Source organism: Cyanistes caeruleus, chromosome 2, assembly GCF_971803275.1.
Source record: "Cyanistes caeruleus chromosome 2, bCyaCae1.hap1.1, whole genome shotgun sequence".
Taxonomy (NCBI): domain Eukaryota; kingdom Metazoa; phylum Chordata; class Aves; order Passeriformes; family Paridae; genus Cyanistes; species Cyanistes caeruleus.
In genome coordinates, this window is record NC_141702.1 from 9,854,371 (window position 1) to 9,878,425 (window position 24,055).

Here is a 24,055-nt window from a genome sequence, read left to right on the forward strand (position 1 = left end):
ATTCTATTCAAAAAGCCAGAAATATGTGTCTTGGAACAAATCCAGATTCACCAAATGTCTACTTTTAAAGTCAGTGACTAATGGAAAGAAAGTTGCAGTGATTACTTACAGCAGTTTTAAATAAATATAAGCTAGGAATAGCTCTGACTGGATCTGGGCAAACTGACCTCCAGAAATGAGGAGCGACCCTCAGATTTCAGGAGGATGGGGAAGGGGGAGACCTGCTTGGAAGAGCAAAGCCTGAGGAGTGTTCCATGACTGCCAGAGGACTCTTAGAGAACCTTGTCCCTGATCCAAAAAGCTCAAACACCTCTGGTGTCTTGCAGTGTGAAAATTTCCCATGGGAAAATTTTGGGCAATTATTTATGCAGGGGACAGTCCAGCATAGGGTAACAACCTCTGGCAGTGTGGAAACAGGCAGTAGTGATGGTGAGGAACAGACACCCAAACCCTTCATGCAGTGTCCTGACTCCTGTCTTGTGTGTGTGGATTTGCTTGCGAGAGCCATGAAACACTCACTGTTTTAATAAACAATTTCAAAGTGTCTGTGTGTTGTGTGGTCAGCTCACACCTCACTTCCAGAGCTCCTCAGCCACTGCTGCACCCACCTGTCTGAAATGGCCACTGCCCCGCTCTGTGCTGCCCCCAGACCCGATCCCATTGATATCTGGGCATGTTTGCACCCGTGGGTGCCACTGCCAAACACACACCCGAGCTGTGAGACCCAGCAAACAGAACCCTCTTTTTGCCTCTTTGGTAAAGGTATTGTGAATACAAGCCCTGAACTAAATGCAACAAATCCTCAGGAATCTGAAGTGCAGATGACACATAAGGCTGGGGCCAGGTCTGCTGCTGAAGGTTTTGCACAAGCCATGTTTTATCAGATCAGAATGGCCCATGCTAATGAACACAGTGGCACAAGTGGCACTGAAGCACTGCCTGTGCGCTTCACAGTAATTGTCAGACAAAGGATGGCAACAAAACAGAGAATCACATAAAATTAGATTTAAAAGTTTAACCCTTGGTGCATCGTGGCAGCGTTTCCATGGATCTGTAACTGCCCAAGGAAAGAATCTGCAGTGAGAAGCAGAGGCTTTCCTGAATTTACAGCAGTTCACTGCTGCTCAGGCTGCAAACACAAGCAATGGACAGCTGACATCTTCTGAGTGCACATCATCCCCAGCTCTGATTTATGTCTGAAGCTGAAGAAGGATTTATCTTCAGAGCCAGCTCAAGGAGTATTATGTGAAAGGGGAATGAATAAAGCAAGAAAGACATAAATTTGTCTTCCAGTACAAAAACCTGGACACTGAGTAACCATGCAGAGCCAAGAACTGAGTGGAGCACATCACTGTGAATGCTGTGATCTTTGTTAAAACCTTCTCTAAATTCCTCATTAGCATTCCTTGATAATTCCTTGCTGAGGGGTGCAGGTGTATAATATCATTAAAGAATATGAATTTTTAAGTTATCTACTGTTTTAAATAATTTTCTCACTCAGCCCCTAAACAAACAGAGAATCAAGTTAGGATCTGGGGAGAGAGATGCTCTCCCTTTGACCAGACTCACTGCACAGAATACCTGGAGCTAATTCTGCAATTCTGCTTTCTGCTGACATAAAGGGAATCAAACTTGGTAAAATGTTTTAAATGTCCAATGTGATTACTGGCAACAGAATGGTCCTAAAATAACTTCTTTTTTTTTTTTTTTTTTTTAATACAGTGAATAACACTGACAAACTAGCAAAAATGGCTTGATAAAAATCTAGGCTACATAGTGCTGGTTTAATTAAATTTTCTGTTTAGGTCTCATCTCCTAGTGGTAAATTCTTACTTATTCACTCTTGTCCCAGATTTCTTCACCCTCTGCTTCAGTAGTGTATTAAAAAGGCATTCTGCTGACAGACCTTTGCAAATTTTAGCAGAAAAAAGTGAAGAATTGTAACTGATCCTGCCCCTCTGCAAGGCGTTGTCTAATAGTAGAAAGGAAGCACACAGGAAAGCAACAAGGATTCTGAACCTACAGAAACTGTAAATGAGTAATCTTTAAAATTTCATTTCTTCCCTGCAGGACAGAGAAGGTAATAAATAAGGAAACCACAGTTAAGGGGGCAGAACACTCCTGATGTCCACGCACGGGTGATGCAGGAAGTACAGACTGCAACAGAAAATGCTAACAAGAGGGCACATTTTCCTGGATGTGGCCCACTGCTAAACTCACATTACTCAAGTTAAACAGAAACACAGAGGTTCATTTAGGCAGAATAACTGTTCTTGTAAACATAAACAATAATGAAGAGGAAAAGTAAATTCACCTGGGAGACAACAGAAGCAGTAAAACAAAGAAAGAGCTTATGCTAGAGCCAGGCCTAAGCCCAAAACCTGTTCTGTCTCCAAACTGAAGAACACTGATACACAGCTGACTTCTGTAAAATCCTGGTCAGGTACTTTTCAAGCCCTTACACATTTTACAAACCTTCTGGAAACAAAATGTGGAAGGACAGCAATACTGTAAAAGTGAGCGCAAACTATACCAACACACACACACAAGCGGGATGCAAGTACTTAGTCTCTTCAGCTCTTATTTATATTTATTTAAAAACAAATTTTTTTACATTAGTGCTGATTAACTAGAACAGAGCAATCCATGACCTATTATGAGTGTGATGGACCAAGGCAATGGGAAACAACAGATTAACAAATTAAAGTTTAAAAACCCATAAAGTCACAAATAGATGCTCTTTCTATTGCCTGTGGCCTATTCTGCAGCAACACTAATGTGTCTCCAGAGAATAAATAGGGCCATATAATGCCAATTATTGTCATAGGCTCATTGCAGACATGACCTCACCCTCAGGACTTGGAATCTGCCCCTGACTGGGGACTGGGCTGGAGCTCTGGAGGAATTTTAATGATGGGGTGTGAGGGTCAGGCTGTGATACCTCTTTTGCATAATAGAAACCCATCTCTGTGGGGCTGACTGAGGCCGATTGCTATCTGAGCTCCCCTCAGGGTCTCCAAGGAATTGGTTGGGTCAACAGGTAGCTGAACACTCACACCCAGTGCTTTAGCTACTACAAGTGCCCTAACAGAAATATTAAAATTTTTCTATGGTGCAGCCTCAAATTTGAACACATGAGAAACTTCTGGTTTGGAGTAACACTTGCTTTCCTCAGGGATCTGGAACAGTCTTTGCCTATTTTACCCCAAATAACAGACAAGGCTGTCTTGTGCTCTCAGCTTTTACCCATCTGTAGTTCTGTGTTACCTGTCACTTTACCCAGAGTCTTCGAAAGGCATTCAGCAGCACCCAGGAAACTGGAGGAAAGTGTGACCTGGCAGTGACCTGTTAAACTACAGACTGTTCACACCTTCACCTGCTGGGAGCTACCAAGCTTGGTGGGAAGACATGTTTGCTGTAATGCACAACTACTCTCAGATAAGAGACATCTCCCAATTACTCTGCAGAAACTTAATTCCAGCTCCCACTTGGCACCAAATCCAAGCACCCCCAGGACCCAGTTTAAATGGTGAATGAAGCCTTCGTTTTGTCAGTCTCTGCCATAACAGTCCATTAACCTCAGTGAATTACCTTGTAGTCCCCATCCATCAAAGTGTCTGTCTACCTGATGAAATGAAGAGTTATTTCTTGGCTCTGTCACTATGTGCCAGCTCAACAGCTAAAGCATTTATTCAATATGATTAATCCATTATATCCTAACTGTGGTATTTCCCCTGTCAACCTGAAGACATGGCCAGAAAAGTTCCCAGGAACATCAGAAACAACAGCAACGGGACTGGCAAATCCCACGTGTATGCAGCATGCCAGGGGCATCCAGGAAAGCAGAAATTCCCTCCACTCCCATACTGGTGTTGGAACTCTGCTTCATTTGAGGAAGCCAAACTTCAACAGGAAGCAGTAAGGGCAGGAACAACTCAAGGAGCACCAAGAAGCATTTCACAAACAGTTCCCAGCCTAAGAGAACTGAAAAGACGTCTGGTAAGAAAGTTGTTTTCAAGTTGAAGATAAGGGTGGTCAGATCCCATATTGAGCATCAGAACCCAGAAGTGCCATTCCTCTCACCTGGTGAAATGTCTGGGATCGTCCAGATCTGTACCATCCCTTTGGTGTTTAGTCTTGCTACATCAGAATTCCACCTCACAGCCTGCAGGGCTGCAGGACCCCCAGTCACGGCAGCATTGACCAAATGGAGCAAGTCAGTCATAGCTGACTGGCACCTGCCATATCTCCATCCAGCACTGCAGAACAGGGCTAGCTACTGCCTTTATTGCTTTTATTCCTTCACTGTCATCTAGTCCTTGAACCTGGTTCCTCTGACTTGAAAGAGTCTGAAATACTGCAATATCTGAAATACTGCTAGCAAGGAGCCAGCTGTGGACCAAGCCCGACAGCACTGTTGACAGAAGAAAGCACTTAGCACAGAGCATATATACCAGGGTGATTTACACAGAAGGATAGGCAGGTTCTCACTATTCATTCCTAAATATTTACTGGGCTTGCTTCAATTATAAGGCTTAGTGGCATGAACTTCAGATGTACGATGCTAAGTATTTTTCTAAGGTCGTGGGCGGTAATTGAAAGATGACTTTGATACTCACATTAAAAACTACTGCTAATAAGGAACAGCTCTGAAATCAGCCCAGCATGATGCCTTTCAGTCTTGGTAATAATGAATATACAAGCAACTCATAACAGTCTACTCGGTGGAAACAAAACATAATTTGGCTGGTCATTTGCTTTTGTTCGTCTTTTGTAGGGGAAAGAGAGGGGAGACAAGTCCTATGGCAATGGAATTGAACAGCCCATCTCCGTTTTGAATCTGCTGAGATTAAATATATCCTTTCAACAACAAAGGCTGAACTCTGATCAAAGCTCCACCAGCAGCACGCCCTACAGTGGGATACACCAGATCCTAATTCCTGTGAGTGCCCAAGGGGATGTGAGTCTCCCATCAGTCAAGTAAGACAGGGACAGGAGAGCACACTGTAATTTTCAGTTCATCCCAACAAGCCCTGCAGCCTCTTGGCTTGCAGTAACCTGGAATGCATCCTGCAAACAATTAGCAGCAAGATGGTTTTTCCAAGCCCATCAACACCACATGGCTCTTCTTTGATATTGTTTTGTTCTTCTTCCCCTCCCTCCCAAGAGCTTTTTCAGGAACCCCACACACACGCTGCTGGGAGTACAATTATAGGACAGCATGTTCAAGTCAAAATTCATTCAGCATGTTTCTAGGATCCCTTGTTTTTATGCAAGGGCCTCTGTGCTTCTGCCTGCACCCCGCGTGAGTGCAGTTGTATGAGATGCTTGGACAAGCAATTACCCATCATATGTGAATAAAGACTTGTTTTGTCAAGCAAATATATGTGTGCAAAAACGTACAGTTCTGTGTTGTAATTGTCTAAAATACCATTGTGGCATGACAGTGAGTTACAACACGCACAGGGATAGTTTGTCTCTAAGTAATTACTTCTGTTCTGCATAGACCCTCCCAGAAGCTCCTCTCCAGCTGTACTGCAGTCATTTATGCAGGACAAACACTGACATTAACAGACTGAACGAAAGAAAAAGTATTTTCTGTACTTACAACTCATATTGCTTATCAGAACTTATATTATAGCTCAATTATAGCTTTTTGCAGGATGAAAAGGGGATTTGTACCAGCCACTCACAGGCAGGCAGAGTTTAGCAGTGAGCAAGTGTGTCATTTCCACTCTCACCTTGCTTGCTTGTCCTTTGCTCCTCCTCTTACACTCAGCAGGAGCAAATCTCTCCCAGCCTCCTGTGTTACCCAAAGGACCATGCTACTGTCAGCAGCCTACCAAGAGCTTCTGATTAGAAATTACCTCCCAAGCAAGGGCAAGTCACTCACAGATCACACGTCTGAAAATGGCAGGTTTGTCTATTCTGTCCTCTGTCAATCAGGAGAGGGAGATCCTGCTGCCAAGCTCTTCTGCTTATGGTCACTACATGGAAAAGGCAGGTGCAAACTAGGGATAGACCCCAGAATCATCAAACATCTCAGAAGCTCCTACTTCCCTGTTGCTGGGGCTGAGGGTACAAGGAAGAGCAGCACAGTACAAGGACTCTGGGCTGGTGAGGTGGGCTGGCCACTTACTGCTCCAGAAGAAAACATGGCTTCAAATCTAGGCTGAGCTATCAACAGTCTATGTTGGTGATCAAAGTTTCATCTCCTCTCCTTCTTTCTTCCAAGACAGAATCAGGGCTCTAGGAGTCTGTGCAAATTACCATAAGTATGTGATTTTGTGAAATTGGTAACTATTAATCTAAATCTTTCCAAGTCAAAATTCTCAGTCACACTTTTAAGTACTTCAGGAAGATGGAACCACCCACTCTAAATCTGTAGTTTTATTCTGTATCTGTGGTCTAGAAATAAACTGAGAATTTCCTTTTCTATTTTTAGGCGTGCAATTATTTTAAGAAACTTAAAGTTGTTGGAGAGGTGCATTGTCATGCACATTGTACAGTCACATCTGAAAGAGAAAACATTAAATACTATCTCATATCTGTCCATTAGCACTGAAATATAACCAACCAAGCAATCAATACTATGGAATCAATTGTAGAATCATAGAATCATTTCAATTGGAAAAGACCTCTAAGATCATCTAGTCCAACAGTTAACTCAGCAGCAGCAAGTTCACCACTAAACCATGTCCCCAAGTGCCACATCTACACATCATTTAAATTCTTCCAGGGACTGGTGACTCAACAGCTTCCCTGGGCATGAAGAGAGGAATAATGTACCCCTGAGCTTTCCTCACCCTCTGCTCCTTCAGCTGCTTCTAATTGGACTTGTTCTCCAGACCCTTCACCAACTTCCCTGCCTTTTCTAGGAATGCAAATCACTTAAATATTCCTTATTCAACAACTGGACTTAGCAGCTCTGTAAATTGCCATTGAAATCCATAATAAATAAAAATCTGTGTCCTTAATCAAACAGGGATGTAGTTACCTGCAGACCTACACTGCACTGCAGGGAGGAGTGTGCATGGGCATGGATATAGTCTTTTATTTTCTGTGATCCTATGTTTATCTGTATTCCCTTTGTGCCTGACAGCTGTCTGATAAATTGCATGGCCACTGCAGAAAGAGATAAACCCTGCTGCAGCAGTTTGGTGATAACATCAGTGTTCAATTTAAGGCAAATGCTAAATCACGGAAATCAACAGTTCATGCAGAGATCAGAGATTACTGGGTTTCAGAAGCTAACAAGCAGTGTGACTTTGCTCTGGAATACAGGAAATCATATTTCAACTTTCCATACAAGCATAATAGTGAAAAGAGGTATATTTGGTAAAGCACTTTTGGGAATTCGGGGGCAGAAAGAAAACTTTTGACTTTTTAAAAATGGTTTAGTAGTAGTAGTAGTAGTAGCAGTCATTATAATAATATTTCACATACCTTCTTTTCAAATAGATCTTTCCAGTAACTATTTTAAAGGTGGGGTTTTATTTTTGTATTCAATAAACACAATCTCAAATTACGGCCTACAACAAATGGCATATTGTGATTTGTGATAATGGGCGTTCTCAGGTTCATATCTCCTGTGTGAGATTCATTATTGTGGGCTAAAAAAAAATGACTTTATGTGCATGATTTGTAATCATTGATTAAAAGCAAAAAATTCCATAGTTAACTCATTCTGCCAAATACTCTTATAGAGGAAATGTAAGTGGCTGTAATTCAGTCAAGGCAAATCCAAGGCTATATCCAAGCAGACTCCTCACTGTATTCCTTCTAAACTGCCCCATCTCAGTATATATTTTTAGTTTTCAATGCAAAAATTTCCAGTAATCCCATGAAGGGATGAGATGAGTTACTTTTTTAACTAGGCAAAGCTTAGATAACAGCCTAACTGTCCATATTTCCTTACAGTTTGTTTGTACTGTAGTCCCAGGCAGAAATCCTAGCCACACCTGATCTCCATGAAATTTCATCCCGTTTCAAGAAAAAGTAGGATTTAAGCTTCATTGATTCACTTGAATTCATACTGCCTAATTGTCTTGAAAAATGAAAGTTTCATATCATGACTCCTAGTGCAAATCAATAAGGGAAATGTTTTTGTGAATGTTAGTCCTCCAGAATTATCTGTCATCTGAAATACCTTTTTCTCATTCATTGCAGCAGAAGGTTTTTGCATTTTTTCTCTTACTCTTTGACTTTATGAAGATCTTGGCTGTTTCCCAAGATTTCTAAGCATTAATGTTTCCACTTCTAAAAGATATCGGCTGTTTCTTTGGTTTTTTCCTATCCAACTCTTCATATGATTATCAGTCTAAATCCTTTACAAGCTTTACAAGCTCTAGCTCTATCTGATAGCCATATAAACACAAAGAAGGGAATCATTCTGAAGAGTTCATACTCACATAAAAGCAATTTTCTTAAGAAAAAGAGAGTCATGGAAAGATTATTATCAAGATATTCCCAAACTTGGTTTCTTAAGGTGTAACTGTCAGTGTCAGGAATGAGTATCACACAGATCAAAGGATGCATGCCACTTCAGCTGGAGACCATGTTCAGCCAGCCCAAACACCAAAACATCTGAGACTGCTGTTCCCTGTGGCTTAGATATCCTTGATGGCCTTGAACTAAGCAATCAGAAACTCTATGCACTGACTTAAACACAATCTCCACTTTGTCCAAACCTGGCAGACTGCAGTGGCTGCAGTAGAAACAGGTCTTCATCACCCAGCATTCTGCCTAATCATTGCCTAGCAATTGATTTTACTCCATTTCTGAGTAATTTACGTACCCCAGTGTGTGTTCCTCAAGAAGAGAAGCAGCTTGGGAGGCTTTGCTGTCTTCCCATTCTGTTCCCTACCCCTGCATACTCACAGGGAATGGGAGGAGTACAACTTGTGAAGAATCCTTCTCCAGGCTGACTATTGAAGGGACAAAGGGAGAAGTAAAGGAACCATATACCCAGAAGAAGGAGTGCACATACCAATTACTGTTGAACTGTTCTTAATCCTTAAAATCCTATGGGAGCAGGATCCTCATTGGGCTAAAAAGCTATGGCACCCACCTGGGGATTTAGGCACTAGGACAGGCAGTTGGCTGTCAGGTGGCAGTAAAATCTGTAATGCTCAGGAGCACCATTGTTTTCCTAAGAGCTGTATTTCTTCAGTTAGTGATGTATCCTCAGCTGGTGCTCTCCAAGCATTGGTTAGCACTGTACCCACCTACATGGGTAGGTTGCAAATCCATACAGACCATTCCAGAGCACAGTAACATTAATCAACTCTGTATTTTCAACGGAGGTCTCGATATTGCGCAAAACTCATAGTTTACTAAGTGAAAACAGAGGGCTGTTCTTTTCCTCCAGCAAGCATTCCCCTTGCAAAATCCAGAACAATTCCATTTAAGTGTTCACAGTTTGCTGAGGGGAAAAAACTCCTCTTTTTTTTTCCTTATGACATGGCAACCAAAACCAACTAAAACTTTTCCTGAAAGCTGGACTATGTACAACATCTCTCCAAAGTAAGAAATAGCTTCTTGGTGTCCAACTAAAACCAGCTCAGAAAAATGCATCCAGTCTTCTAAAGCAATCACTGAAATATGCCCATGAACTCAGGCCTGGAGGCTACAGACAGAACTTAGTTTAGGCAGTGACTTAGGTCTTCTGCCAAATGCTGCTTGAGAAATGGGGCTGAAAGAAGAAAAGAAGGACAAATTCCTTCCTGAAGGAAGGAATTAAGGATGGATGGATGGATGGATGGATGGATGGATGGATGGATGGATACCTCTCCTTTTTTCCTCTCATCAGAATCCCTGTAAGTCATATTCCATGTCAGTTTATATGAACACAGTCTGCTCCAGGGATGTGGAGTTTCACTGCTGCTGTTGCAATGAAAATATAAAATTAAAAATGTTTATAAGTTTGTGCTGAGAAGTGAAAAACCAGATCATTACCATCAATGTCTCTGGAATCCAATACCAGTTTTTAGCCCTGGATTGAAATGTATCTGATCATTTCCTGGTCTTTGGTAGCATAGGAGAAAAAATCAGCTCTTTATGTGAGCAGTGACTGGGGCAGTCTGACAAATCAGTGCCCTACCAGAAGCATTTGCAAGGTTTCCCTGTCTTCATCTGTCCAACAAGAGAGCTGCAGCAGCTTTCTACAGGCTCAGATGTGTTTCCTTCTAAGTGCAAGGACCCATCATGACTCCTCATTTACTTTACTTTTTCACAGAGAAGATTGTTTTAATATATTGAGCAGTTTGTTAGTCGAGTTACTATTCTTTGCATTATTATGAGGACATGAAGACAGCAAGACTTCTTGTACTTTAACCACACAGCTGACTCTTGCAAGACCATTGGCAACAGCAGCCAATTATGCCATACACATTATGGCATATATAATTCCCTTCCTCCTAGAAAACAACCATGTTGTTAGATGCCAGCTCTTTGCCTGGGCATGCACATTGGAGAGCTTAGGCTCTGTTTAGAGGTTGTGATAGGCAGGGGATGAGGTCCTGTTGATTATATCCCTGACATCTGCCCTGGTTAGATTTGATGTGGACTCATTGAGTGATCAGGGTGAGCCTTGGAGCTAGTAATATGCTGGCTAATGATTTCTGCCATGCAGACCTTTTCATCCAGTCACAGAGCAAGTGAGTGGGAGAAGCTATAACAAAATATCAAGCTCTTTTGTTCCAAAAGCTATTATCTACTGTTCTTTTATGCCTATATAGCAAGTGCTACAGCTCTTGCCTCTCACTGGACCCTTCCACAGTGACTCATTAAACCTTGGAGCCTCTAAAAAAAATACTCAAATCCTATCCCAGCTAGGCAATATCATCACATCAGATCAAATTTGACCCACTATTCTGACTATTCCAGAAGTCTGTTGTTTATTTCTCTTCCATCCTAGAAGCAGACTCTGATCAGCTGATTAAATCTCTGCAATTTACATAACCAGGACCTGTATGCAAAATATCCATCTATTTGTACCACTCAGCCACTCAGTGACAGCCTGAAAATTGCATGAGAACTCCCAAACTCAGCAGGTGTCAGCAGCTGCAATACAGGCTGGCTCTTGAACAGATCTTGAACAGATTATGGCATGAAGTGGGTGAATAGCATGAATTCTGTGTTTAATCTCTTCTGTTATATCCACCTCTTTAAAAACCTTTCTCTACTACACAACAAGGGCAGTTTTCCAAGCATTTAACTGCGTTTCCATTGCCTGTTTCACTGTTATTGCTATGAAGGTGCCACCCACCAAAGAAGTGGCTGCTCCAGCCTTTGAATCAATCATAAAATCACAGAATCACTTGGGTTGGAAGGGATCTGAAAGAACATCTAATTCCAAATCCCTGCTGTGGGTAGGGATGCCTCCCACTAAACCAGGTTGCTCAGAGCCACACACAATCTGGCCTTGAACACTTCCAGGGATGCCTCAGCTTGCAGCAAGTGACAAAGCCATTGGTTGAACCACCCCTTGATGATCTCCTCACAGAAGGAGGATATTTGGTGCAGGTTCTCCACTAGCCCCAGGATAATGGACAAGAAGAGGAAGCTGTAACTCACAGTAACACCGCTCAGCACAGCCGAGCCCAGGCCGAAGCACAGGGTGCCCAGGCACAGCACATGTTCTGCACGGCACAGGAGCCATTGCCTCTGGGTAGGACTGAGCAGCAGGAGAGAGGGTGATGGTGCTGACTAACACAGACCAAGTCCCAACAGGAACTGTTCTGGTGACAGCAGAAACAGAAGTGACCCTCCCCCTGCCGAGCCCCAATGGGGTGTTTTTGGATGGCAGCTCACCCAAACTCAGGTTCTCCTGCCCTGACCTCACAGCCCCTCTGTTACCCAAAAAGAGGCTGGCTGCAGGTTTTGCTTCTCTACCCTGCCCCAGTCCTCATCCTCATCACACGGCCCCCAGGCAAGGTGTAAGCTCTCTGCTTTGCCATCTTCTAAAGCACACAAACTGTGTCTGTGGAACAGGCAGTGCCTGCAGGATAAAAGAGATGGCTGCAGAGCTCACCATGTTCTTCACTTGTCATAAACTGAGCAAGAGATCCTAGGTCCATGTAATGTCCTTATTGCTGTGTCCTCTTAAGTATGGGTAACTCAGCATTCATGGGAGAACAGGGAAATAACACTTTTGCAGAAGGTCATTTGTTTTATCTTGTTTCAGATGCTTGAGGACTTGTTTTGTTTTTCCTGTCCTCTTTATGAAATGAAGATTGCAAAACCCTGGTAATGTGAAATTCACTAATGAAAGTGCCACTGGCACACAATTTACTCAGAGTTCTGCTTCAGAGTTTGGAAATTAACTCTGAATAACCAGAACATGGGACTCAGTCCTTCTTAAATACAGTGTATCCTCATTAATGAGGATGAAAATAATGAAAATTATTATCTAAATAATGAGGATTAAAATAATGAAAATCATGAAAATCATACTCTAAATAAAATGTTGACAATTCTATTTTTTTAAGATACGTTTCAGTTATTTAAATTTTGCTATTTGTTTTTTGAGACTTAAGAGTTTGCTCATGCCATTTGTGACGATGATGTATAAAGATTCCAAAAGAAGGAACAAAAACATTAAGCTGAGAAAGAGAGAGCAAGTCTTCTACTAAAGGAAATTAGTGAGAATTAAGCTCTTTGATCACCCTTAAGTTACCCTCTTGCAATATCTGGAAAAGCACATTTTGATTTTATCCTTAGAACTTACTGAACTATGGCTCCCAACTCATTGCTTGTCTACAGAAATTTGGACTTTAAGCAAAACATTAAACACATGGGACTGATAATAGAAACTAGTGATAAAAGTGGAACTTGAACTGTTGCTTTATCCCACAGTATAGAACTACGTTTAAACTGACCTCATCTTCAAGATCAGCCTGGCTGTACGTCTCTGAACCTCACAGTCAGGTTCAGCTGTGGCAAGCAGTGGGGCTGCTCACTTTTTTACTACATTCTGCCTTTTCTGAATGTGTGACAGCACATCAATGGGGACATTTCCTTAGCAACTCTAAAACACTGGTTGCTGTGGAGAGTCAGCACGTTTTGGTAGCTGGCAGGAAACAGGGACCTGCTTGTCCAACAGCAGCAGCTGGGGAGGGCTCTGTGCATGCAGCAGTGTGGGGATTTTGTAACTTCCAGCTTCAGATATGGCCAAGCTGGCTGGGACTTTGCATCCAGCTGCTTCCTCTTAGCAGCTTCATTTTAGACAGAAGAATCAAGGGTAAATGATTCACTGTTTCCAGACCAGGAGATCAGAACAGAGGTTGGAATACCATGAGATGTTGGCATTTGTGGTAAAATGCCACATCTCGTTTCCCTGTTTCCCTTGCACCCATCCCATATATCACAGCCTCCTTGGCTGTGCCACTGAAACTGAGGCTGCACTGTAACAAAATCACTGGGATAATTAGGGTTCAACTCCTTGGAGGGCTGTTTGATTATGAGAGGGATAATCAATATTGGCATCTAAAAACCTCACTGACCTGACTGTGACAGGGAGCCCAAAACAGGATATCGAACTCTGTCTCAGAAGAGATGAATAGAGAACAGGTTCACAGGGTAATTTAGGTTGGAAAGGACTTGTGGAGGTCATCTAGTCCAGCCACCTGCTCAAAGCTGGGTCAGCAGCCACCTCTCTGGACTTTCTAGCACAGCCCAGGATGCAGCCAGCTGCCTTCCCCGTGAGGGTACTCTGCTGACTCATGCTCATCTCACCCCCCTCAGATGTCTCTGAGCTAGGCAGCCTTTGAAGATAATGACAGAAATAGGTGTCTGACCCATTTCAGACATCTGCTTCAGCAGGAGATGAATCATGCTCCAGCAATGCCTGGTTCCCTCCACTGACTACAAAGAGAGACCAGGGTGATTAGCTCTGATATAAACATCCATACCAGTGGTATTTTCTTTCAGCCAGATTAATCCTGACTCATAAATTTTGTTGCAGCCCCAGATTTTGCTGCAGGATGTCACACATTTGCATGTGTATCTGTGTGTGTGTGTGTGTGTGTGACATGAACTTGCAGGGTTCCTTTGAATGTGAAGAGAGTACAATTAAGAAGGATATATATTCTCAACAATGCACCAAGCTGGAGGTACTTGAAAGAATTTATTCACATTTCAATGGCAGATATTTTAGCAAATATCAACTCTAGTGGTTTCTGAATGTTGGCTTGCTTTAAACATATGCCAGAGATTTTATTTTTAATACTAAGTACCATGAAGGTATCTTTCTTCTTCTACTTTAGTAATATCAGTTTGATTTTCTAAGGCAAAATATTAGATTTGCTTTGAAGCAGCCAAAGAAGAGCATCAAATTCTGCATGCAACTCACACTGAGATCATGCTTAATTCTGTTTTTTCTCTATAAGAGTTTCAAAAACGAGCATGAAGTCAGCAAATCTGACTGACTTTAGCTCCCGGTGAAAAGGTCAGGTAAAGTTCAACTCCTTTATAACAGAGGAGCAATTCAAGAGGTCTTTAATAGTTTGTCCTGTAGACTAGCACAGTCCTCATCTTTCAGTGAACATAATGGTTAAAAATTACATTAAATATCCATTTTTTTGAACAACTGCTCTCCTTCTGACCTCTCTGTAACCCTGAATATTATGGCCTGCTATCCAGTTTGAATCACAGATGAGTGTTGCACTTTTGAGATGCATGTTAAATAATCTGCCACTTTCTTCTGACTGAAGACAGACACTGTCTCTGCAGAAAAATCCAGGCAGATAAGGGAAAAGCATCACTTCTCATTCCCAGAAACCAGCCTGGACAGGCAAAGTACGTATTCTTTTAATAAGTATGTTTTGAAATGTTGAGAAATCATTGATCTTAATCTTAAAAGCTGCCTTTAGCCTCCTTTCATGTACTTTGTAGCAGCTTCCTCAGAAGTCCACCACAAGCCTTCCCAGTCATGGCAATCTCACATCATCTCCAAGCAACTGACCATGTGCATACAAAACAGAGAAGGGACTGTTCATGCTGGTCAGAGCAGATAGCAGAAAACAGAGAGAAGACAGGACTCCCCCGAAGTCACTTTGAAAAATGAGATTGATCAGCCTCTGCAATTCTTATTCCATGAAAATTGTGGATATCCAGCTGCTTGACTCCAGCTGCGCTTAGACTACTGTGTCAGCAGAGGATAGTCCAAACATTTAATCCAATGCAAAATGGGGGTTTTCAAATCACTTCCTTGGGACTTAGCATGGCATTGCCAAGCATTCCTTCAATGATGAAGTCTTCTATGGAAATATCTCTTCTGGAGAAATTCTAGGAGATCCTTGGAGCAATTGTTTTCATAACGGAGGAAGAAGCATAACCAAAGAGGAGCCTGGCCCATCCTGCTAGGAGGTGTCTGAAGTAGAAACTGGTATTCTCCAGTTGGTTCCACCTCTTTATTTATACCTTTCTGCATTCTAATGTTCCTTAAATTCAGAAGTTAGCCGACAGCTCCTCTCTTAACTTCCTCTTTCTCCACTACTTCAAATTTTGTCATTGCACGTAACGCTAACCACACTGGAATATATACCAGGCCTGGGAGGACAAAGATCCTGGAGAGAGATGCCTGAGCTCAGAAACACCATGAGATGTGTCCCAAGAGCAGTGCAAACCCTGCTCTGTCAGGGACAGGAAACAGGCATTACAGATAAACAACTATTAGGAGGTTCAGACTGGATATTAGGAAAAATTTCTTCATGGACGGGGTAGCCAAGCATAGGAACATGCTCTGCCATGGGAAGTGGTAAAATTGCTGTCCCTGGAAGTGTTCAAGAAGTGTGTGGATGTGGTGCTTAGGAATGTGGTTTTGGTCCAAGGTTTAGGACCTGGCAGTGTTAGGTTAATGGTTAATGAGGTTAAATCCTTTTTATATTTATTTCTAAAACAGCTAAAAATGAATTCATGTTCAGGATGCACATGACATAGTTATTAACAATAACCCTGGATTTATTAGTAGTAGTTCTAGCTGAGGTACATGTCCACCAGTTTCACAGATGGGTATAACAGACCCAGATCTCCAGAGTATTTCAAAGAATGCAGAACTCAGACATGCCTTACCTCAGTTATACATGGACCATATATTCCAGAAACATTACCAGCACTTTGGATGATGCTTTTTATCTGACTGCTGAGATATTACCAAAATTATTACATAAAAACACCTATTTTGAAGCAAAAATGCTGTCACTGAGACTAGCAACACAGCCCAGACTTCATTGTTTTAAATAAGTGTCTCATATTTTGGGCAGAATGAGTAAGAAGCAGCAGACGTTCAGTGCTAAAGGATCATTTTCTACACAGGAAGTTGGAGGTTTAATAATAAATGTGGCCTGAGGATTCAAGTTTATAGTCCAATCTTATGGGAGCTTCTGAGCACTCACTGAGTGCCTTTGAAAAAGGCTGCAGAATCTGTGAGAGATATTAAATGAGCTCCTCAGGGCTGGGCAAAGGCCAAGGCTGTGAGTGAAGCACTCCTGTCCAGGAGATGGGACAGACACCCCCACAGAAAGCAGCAAGCTCGTTCTGACTAACCCAGCCTCCACCCACCTCAGAACAGCTCATGCAGTGCCTCCTCTGGGGCTTCTTGCCATTGTCCATGACCCACAGCCTCTCCCCTGGAGTTCAGCTCAACAGTCACTACCCCTGAACTCAATCCATTTTCAAGGTCATCACACCCACTCCAAATACTGCTTGCATTTCTAACTTAAAAAAAAAAAAAAATCATCAAATCAGAGAATTGCATAATTGAAGGGACCTTTCATAGAATTACATCACTGAAGTGCTTTAAAAATCATCTGTTCCAAGCCCCTTGATGTGGGTAGGGACACCTTCTAGCAGACCAGGATGCTCCCACCCAACCTGAACACTTCCAGGCACAGGACATCCACAGCTTCTCTGGGTAACATGTTGCAGTGTCTGAGCAGCCTCACAATAAAGATGTCCCAGTACATCAAGTTTTTCATAGTTCATTGTGTCCTTTAGTGCCTTTGCAAGAAAGTTGTTGGATTTGCACAGCAGGCAGGGGGTTTATGAAAGTTTAACAGTAATGCAAAGATCAAATAAACATCTTATCACAACAAAACCCCTGGCAGTTTCTGGTTAATCTCAATCTGCTCTCCGGTAGGAGTACAAGTGCTAAAAGTCAGTGGTAAAGTCTCCAGCTCCTAAAAAAAGTGTTGCAAATATCACATTTGTTTCCTCAGACCACCCCATTTCTCCAGCCATTGGTGAGCAGGGTCTGTACACCCCTCTGTAGCCGTGTATCACATGTGGCTGCAGGCCAGGTATCCTTCAGGGCCACTGCAGCAGGAATGGCAGCAGTGTTACATCACCCCATGCTCCACTCTCCAGGGTGACCTCACAGCTCTCAGAAAACACCTGCTGTCAGCACTTGCTATCTTCTCTAAGGACTGATAAGGTGTTGAATTTAAAATCTGCATGTTACCTCACCTGCCCCCAGCTCCAGCTACTGGCTGAACATACTCTAGAGGTGCTTAAGCAGTTTATTGCCGCTATTAAAGTCATGTGCCACGCATAAGCATTTTGGTAAAACATTATGCAGATATTTCTATCAAACACATCTTTCATGTCATTTGTTGAAGTGAATAAAGTCTCTTGCGAGGTCTCCCAAGTACCTGATTTGTGTTTTTTTGAAATTTCATGTATCTCTGCTGAAAGCTATATGAAAAGAAAAAAATACCTTAACACAGGGAATACAACAAAGGACACACTCTCAGATGGAGCACAGCATCCCCAGGGCAGGGCAAAAACAAGCCCAGAGTCTGTCTGGGCAGCCCAGAAGCACCCCCATGGGTAGACAGATTTGTCAGAAGGCGATTTGCTCTTCTCTAGCACAACCTAACCCAGTAAGAAATTAAACTGGGGGCTGCTGGGTTCTGGGGATGGATGCCTGGGGTCAGGTCTGAATGGAAAATGGGGCATGGGGAGGAGGGGAGCTGATTCACATTTCTATGGCAGGTGTTCTAGCAAGTATCAACCCAAGTGGTTTTTGAATGTTAGTTTGCTTTAAGCGTATTTCTGAGACTTTATTTTTAATACTCTAGGTAACATGAAGATCCTTTAATTTTCTTCTTTTATTTTGGTAATAGCAAATTGATTTTCTAAAGGGAAATATAGAAGCTCGTTTTGAAGCAGTCAAATTCCCTGCACTGAGATCATCCTTAACTGTGGTTTTGGCAGCTAAAATTTAAGGGGCTGAGGCTGCCAACATCCATGTCAGTGTGGGGACATCCCTGAGGGTCCCATGCTCTGGGAGCACCCCTGAGGGACTGCATTTATAGGTGACCCATACCCATACACCCTGGAGGGACTGGGGCTATGGAGAAAACAGCAGTGCAGGGACACCCTGAAGGACTGCAGACAGAGGTGACCCTCTCCACCTGGAGGACACTGAAAAAGACTTTTGAAGACAAGCTAGAATCAAAGAGCAGCAGAGAAAAAACTAGAGAAAAAAGGATGGTGGCAGACGAAAATGAAAATGCAAAGAGCATCAGCAAGATACAGTTCCAAGCACAGCCTCAAGAGAAATGATGATGCCACCAGAGAAATCAGAACAGGACAACTGACACGGGGTGAAAGGGAAGTTGAAGCTAGGAAAAGAAACATAATAACTGATGCAGGGGAAGGAGGACAGAAGGTATTTGTTTGTGCTCTCTTTTGCCTCAGTCAATATTAATAAGGCATCAGAAATTTGTGCTGTTTGTAATTAAATTAAGTAAAAATTCCCAACATTGAGTCTGTTTGGCCTGCAACTTCCCTCTCTATAGGAATTATTGTGTTTGAGGCTTTCATCAAGAAGCTTCTCTAGTAAATCATCTATCTCTCCTTAAAGAAGCAGGCACAGAGTGCTGCCAGGCATACCTGATGCCAGAGACCACATACAGACACCATTTATTCCAGCTGGGAGGATGAGTGGAGCAGCACATTTTGCTGAAGTTTGTTCAGAGGCCACAGAACTCTTCATGTAGTTTGTTTCTGCTTTCTACAGTGCTCATGCCACATGTCCTCAGAGACCAGGCATTGAGACAGAATTAGGCAATTCCCAGCATTTCCTCTGTGCACTGGGTACATCTGCTCTGCAAGTATCCCTTAAACCACCCCAGGCCAGGCTTGGACCAGCAATGAGACAAGGAGAAAATTCCCTGTGCCCAGGGTGGAAGCCCTGGATAGCAGGCTTCTCTGCTACAGCTCGTCCTTAGTGAAGCCTGATGGATGCCTAAATTCCAGGGACTTTTTAAGATGTACTTTAAGAAGTCTTTCATTTACATCCACAAACACGTGGAAATTTCTCAGCGAAGTGGGATTTGTGCCCACGTATCTGCATTCCCATTTGGATGGGAGTAATTAGCAGCTCTATTTTTTTTTTTTTTCCTGGTTAGAAAGATCAGGTCATAGTCTTCATTAATTCACTTCTTATTTAAGTTATTGCCTGTGACAGACCACACACACTCTCTACTTGTGTAGGCCCAGCATCTCGCTCTCTCCCCACGCTACACGATGTGTCTGACCCCACAGAACCATAAAGCCTGGAAAAGTTATTTCACATCATCAAGTCTAATCATTAACCCAGCACTGCCAAGCCCACCACTAAACCATGTCCCCAGGTGCCACATCTACATATCTTTTAAATACCTCCAGGGATGATGACTCAGCCACTTCCCTGGGAAGCCTCTTTGAATGTCTGATCCCTGTTTCAGTGAAGAAGTTGTTCCTAGTAGCCAACCTCATCTGGTGCATTTGAGGCTGTTTCCTCTTGTCTTATCACTTGTTACTTGGGAGAAGAATCTGACTCCCACCTGCCTACAGCTTCCTTTCAGGTAGAGAGTGAGAAAATCTCCCCTCAGCCTCCATTTCTTTATCAAGCCTGACTGCAAGCACAGTTCCTGACTGCTCTGCAGCACAGAGCTAGAAATCGCTCTTTCAGCAAGCCCTCCTGATAATAAACTGTGTGCCAAGATGTTTGTGGGCGACAAGCATGAAGATGAGTGTAAGTAAGGGCAAATGAGTTTAAAATTTCACACATGTGTTTATTTCTATCTTTTCCCAATATATGTCCAGCTGTCTAATCTTCCTAAGAACTGTGTAAATCAGGTTAGCTCTTGCCCAGTGAAAAATTCCATGCCAAATTCTCCCAGGCAAAACTAGAGGTGGGGTTTTCAGTCGTGTCATCCCATCCTTCCCCCACACACCTCCCAGCAAAACAGTCCAACTAAATAGTGTCTCTAATTTTCATCTTAAACAACATACTGTGGTAAAAGAAATAAATTTCTTCCAAAATATAAAAGTACTTTTTATCAAAGAAAATGTTCCTCCTTCATGCCTGACCCTGAGTTGGTGTCACTCAGATGATGAGATTTATCCATGGCTTCAGTTATTACAGTCTGCAGCACAAGTCATTTTACCTTTGGTACGCTGCTTCCATCTCTTTTCAAGACTAAAATTTTCAGTGTGTGTGCTGCTATAGAAGCTCTGGACAAGCCCCCCTCTATTTCCCTGTGTGCAAATCTCAAAGTTAAACTATCCACCTACCACTGGTATCTCAGAAATATAGCCCCACATTTTCCCTTGCTCTTCTCCCACACTGAGCTACCTTACCAGACTCAGTAACTTGGCTTCCAGCCTGAAATTACTCAGAAATATAGCTGGCAATAGAAATGTGACGAAGCCCCACCCCAAACCTCACACCTTACAAATACACACTGGTGGCCTAAGAGAAGCTGTGACATCCTAGTAAGGTGTTAGAGTCCATGTCCTAGGCCAGTGTGACACTGTTATGGAGCCAGTGAGGCTCTTTCAGGGTCTCAACCAATGCAGCAGGATCACACAATCACAGAACATCCTGAGCTGGAGGGGACCCACAGGGATCGAGTCCAACTCCCAGCCTGGCACAGGACCATCCCCAAGGATCACACCATGTGCCTGAGAGTGCTGTCCAAATGCTCCTTGATCTCTGGCAGGCTTGGTGCCATAGACTGCAGTGAGGTCTCCCCTCAGTCTCATCTTCTTCAGGCTGAACAGACCAAATGTCCTCAGCTGTTCCTCCATACAGCTTCCCCCCAGGGCCCTTCACTGTGTCCATAGCCCTCCTTTGGATGCTTTCTAGTAGCTTTGTATCTTTCATGACAATTTTGACAAAGGGAAGGCTGGAGGTGTTTCTTGTCACCCCCTTCCTCTCTTCCTTCTCTACATCCACACAACAGATCAAATTTTACCATGCCCAGAGGATCCAGTGCTCCAAGGCAGGACTCTCAAACCCTCCATGGGCAGAACTGCAGAGAAGGACACCTGAGTGCATGGAGACAAAGGCCCCCCTGCACCCAGGACTACATTTGCTCCATGAACTGGCCTGCACATCCACCAGTGGACAAGATCATCCTACTCAGTGGCTTAGTGGATGCTTCCAGGCACAGGTCTGGTCATGCTTTCACTCTGTGTTGTGTCTGTGGGTCTTCCCCAGTCAGTCTGCTGGGATGCTGAGTGGGACCAAACATGATCAGGTGTAATTTTATCCCTTGTCAGGGGCAGAACAGCTAGAATTTCAAGTCCAGCATAATTTCATGTTGGAAGTTTGTAACATCTCCAATAACAATGCAAAAACAAGGTGCATACTGATCTCTGTTGAAGAAAGCAAGAATAAGTCAACTCAAAATCCCCTATGGTTAAGTAAAAAAGAAAAAAAAAAAAATCTAGATTATTTCAGGTTCAAGATGGCAATGACCCCAGGTTGCACCTTGATGGGGTCAGACTTGGCCCTAAGAAACTTCTTAAGCAGGAGAATAATATAGTCCTGGAAGAGTAAATCTCTGCCATACAGAGGAATAGTAGAGCCTGACTTCAGCTTGAGAATGTACTAGAGTCCTGCAGAGGTCCCTTAAAACCAGCATTCCAATGATTCTGTGAAAATGCAACCAGAACTGAGAGCTCTGTACAACTGCTTTATTATTTGAATAATACCATTCACTGCCATCTCCCTGGAAGTTTATCTCTTGCCTACATTTTGCCATGCTATATCTAAATACTCAGGTTTCCTTCCCCAAAATTCTAAATTGTGGCACCTACAAGCAATCTGTTCCTTGAAGACTCATTTCTGTTGGTCTGGAGTTCCTCTTCCTGTATAGAAGTAAATTAGGGAGGAAGAAAAGGGATAAGACGTCAGATAAGGTAAGAACTTAAACTTGGTCAAATTTGTCATCAGATGCTGAAAATGGATCTCACCTTTTCAAGTATAAGACTTGCATTGCTACATGCTGTTGCACACCTGTATCATTAACCCAGAGCTCATAAATAACATTAGATAGAATAAGTTCTGATTATACACTAAATTTAATGCCAGAAGGGACTATCTGAACATTTGGTTTTGCCTCTGGAACACCTAGAACTTTTACACTTAACCATTCATACAAGAACTACAAGGCTATTCTTGAAACATACCTTCCAGAAAGACTTTATTCTTAAAGAAATCAACATTCTAGTTCATATTAGATACAGAAGTGGGATGGCATCACACCTTGGGCCTGTCTATTCATTCATGAATAGAACTGTCACCTTCTGTGGAAAGCATAGGAAGATAGATTTGTGTTGCACAGCTAACAGAAGGAGAAGTGTTAATGCCCAACCAAGCATGTTTCAGTATAACCCTGACCATGCTGATTTTCCCTGAAAATGTTTCACAGCTCTGCTCCCCTCAGTCTGATTTGCCATTCCCCAAATGCTGACAGTGCTGAATTCACATTAAGAGACTGAAGTGCTGTAGGAAGAACGACACCACCATGCTGGATTTGTTCCCTGTTAGTCAGCAGTTTTCAGCATGCCCCGTTATGAACCTTCACTCCTTCTGCACAGGGACTGAAAAGGTCAGTCATTTCTGAGCAGTGTTGACAGGACTGGATTGCAGCAAGGCACGCTCACTAGATTTGCACAGCTATTCTAAAGATTAAATGTGGTTTAGACAGTTGGCAGGCACTTCAAGCTGATGCTATTCCCAGGGAACAACACCGGCACAGTCCAGGCACCTTCCCCATGATATGAGAGCAAAGATGTTCTTTTAGACATAACAGCCCTTTCCATAGGGAAAAGATCTATAATCTTTTATTAAGCTGCTCATGAAGATTGATCCTGCTGTCCAGAAGCCATGGGTTCATCTTTCCCTCATCCTGGCAAATACTTCTGGGACCCCACCAGAAACCTTACAAAACAATCACTTGGTTCTCTGCCTGGATACCAGCTCTCAGAAGAGTAGACTGAGGGTTGGCAAGGACAGCTTTTCTTCACTTGATGCTGTTTTATTGCAATTTAGTGAAATGATCCACCCAAAGAGACACAAATGCTGCACTCAGAAGGACGTTGTGGTGGAGCAAGTCCTGAGTAGGGCCAGCAAAATTATTAGAGGCATGGAGCACCTCTCCTACAATGAAAGGCTGTAAGAATTTGGTTCGTTAAGACTGGAAAAGAGATGGCCTAGGGACAACCTAATTACAACCTTCTGGTACCCAAAGGGAGCCTACAAGAAAGATCAGAGGAGCTTTTTACAAGAGCATGTAGAGACAGCACAAGAGGGAATGGATTTAAAATTAAAAACAGTAGGTTTAGATTAGATATTAGGTGAAAGTTTCTTTCCTGCAAGGGTGGGGAGGCCATGGCACAGATTCCCCAGAGAAGCTGTGAATGCCCCATCCCTGGAAGTGTTCAAGGACAGGTTGGAAGGAGCTTTGAGAAACCTGGTCTTGTGGAAGGTGTCCCTACTTATGGCAGGGGAGTTGGAACTGAATGATTTTTATGGCACCATCCAACCCAAACCATCACATGATTCTATGATATCATCTCCAGATAAAGGAGGGGGAAAAAGCAAAGAAGAATGAGCCATCTGCTGAAAGGCTCAAAGTCCATGAGTTTGACGTCCATGCCAAGTTGGATGGACTTTCAGTTTTCATCCACCCTGTGGCATGGATAAAAAGAGTCCTGTTAGAGCTCTTTCATGCTGATCTGAGAGGTTTCATGCCATGGTGTGGTAAATAGGAGG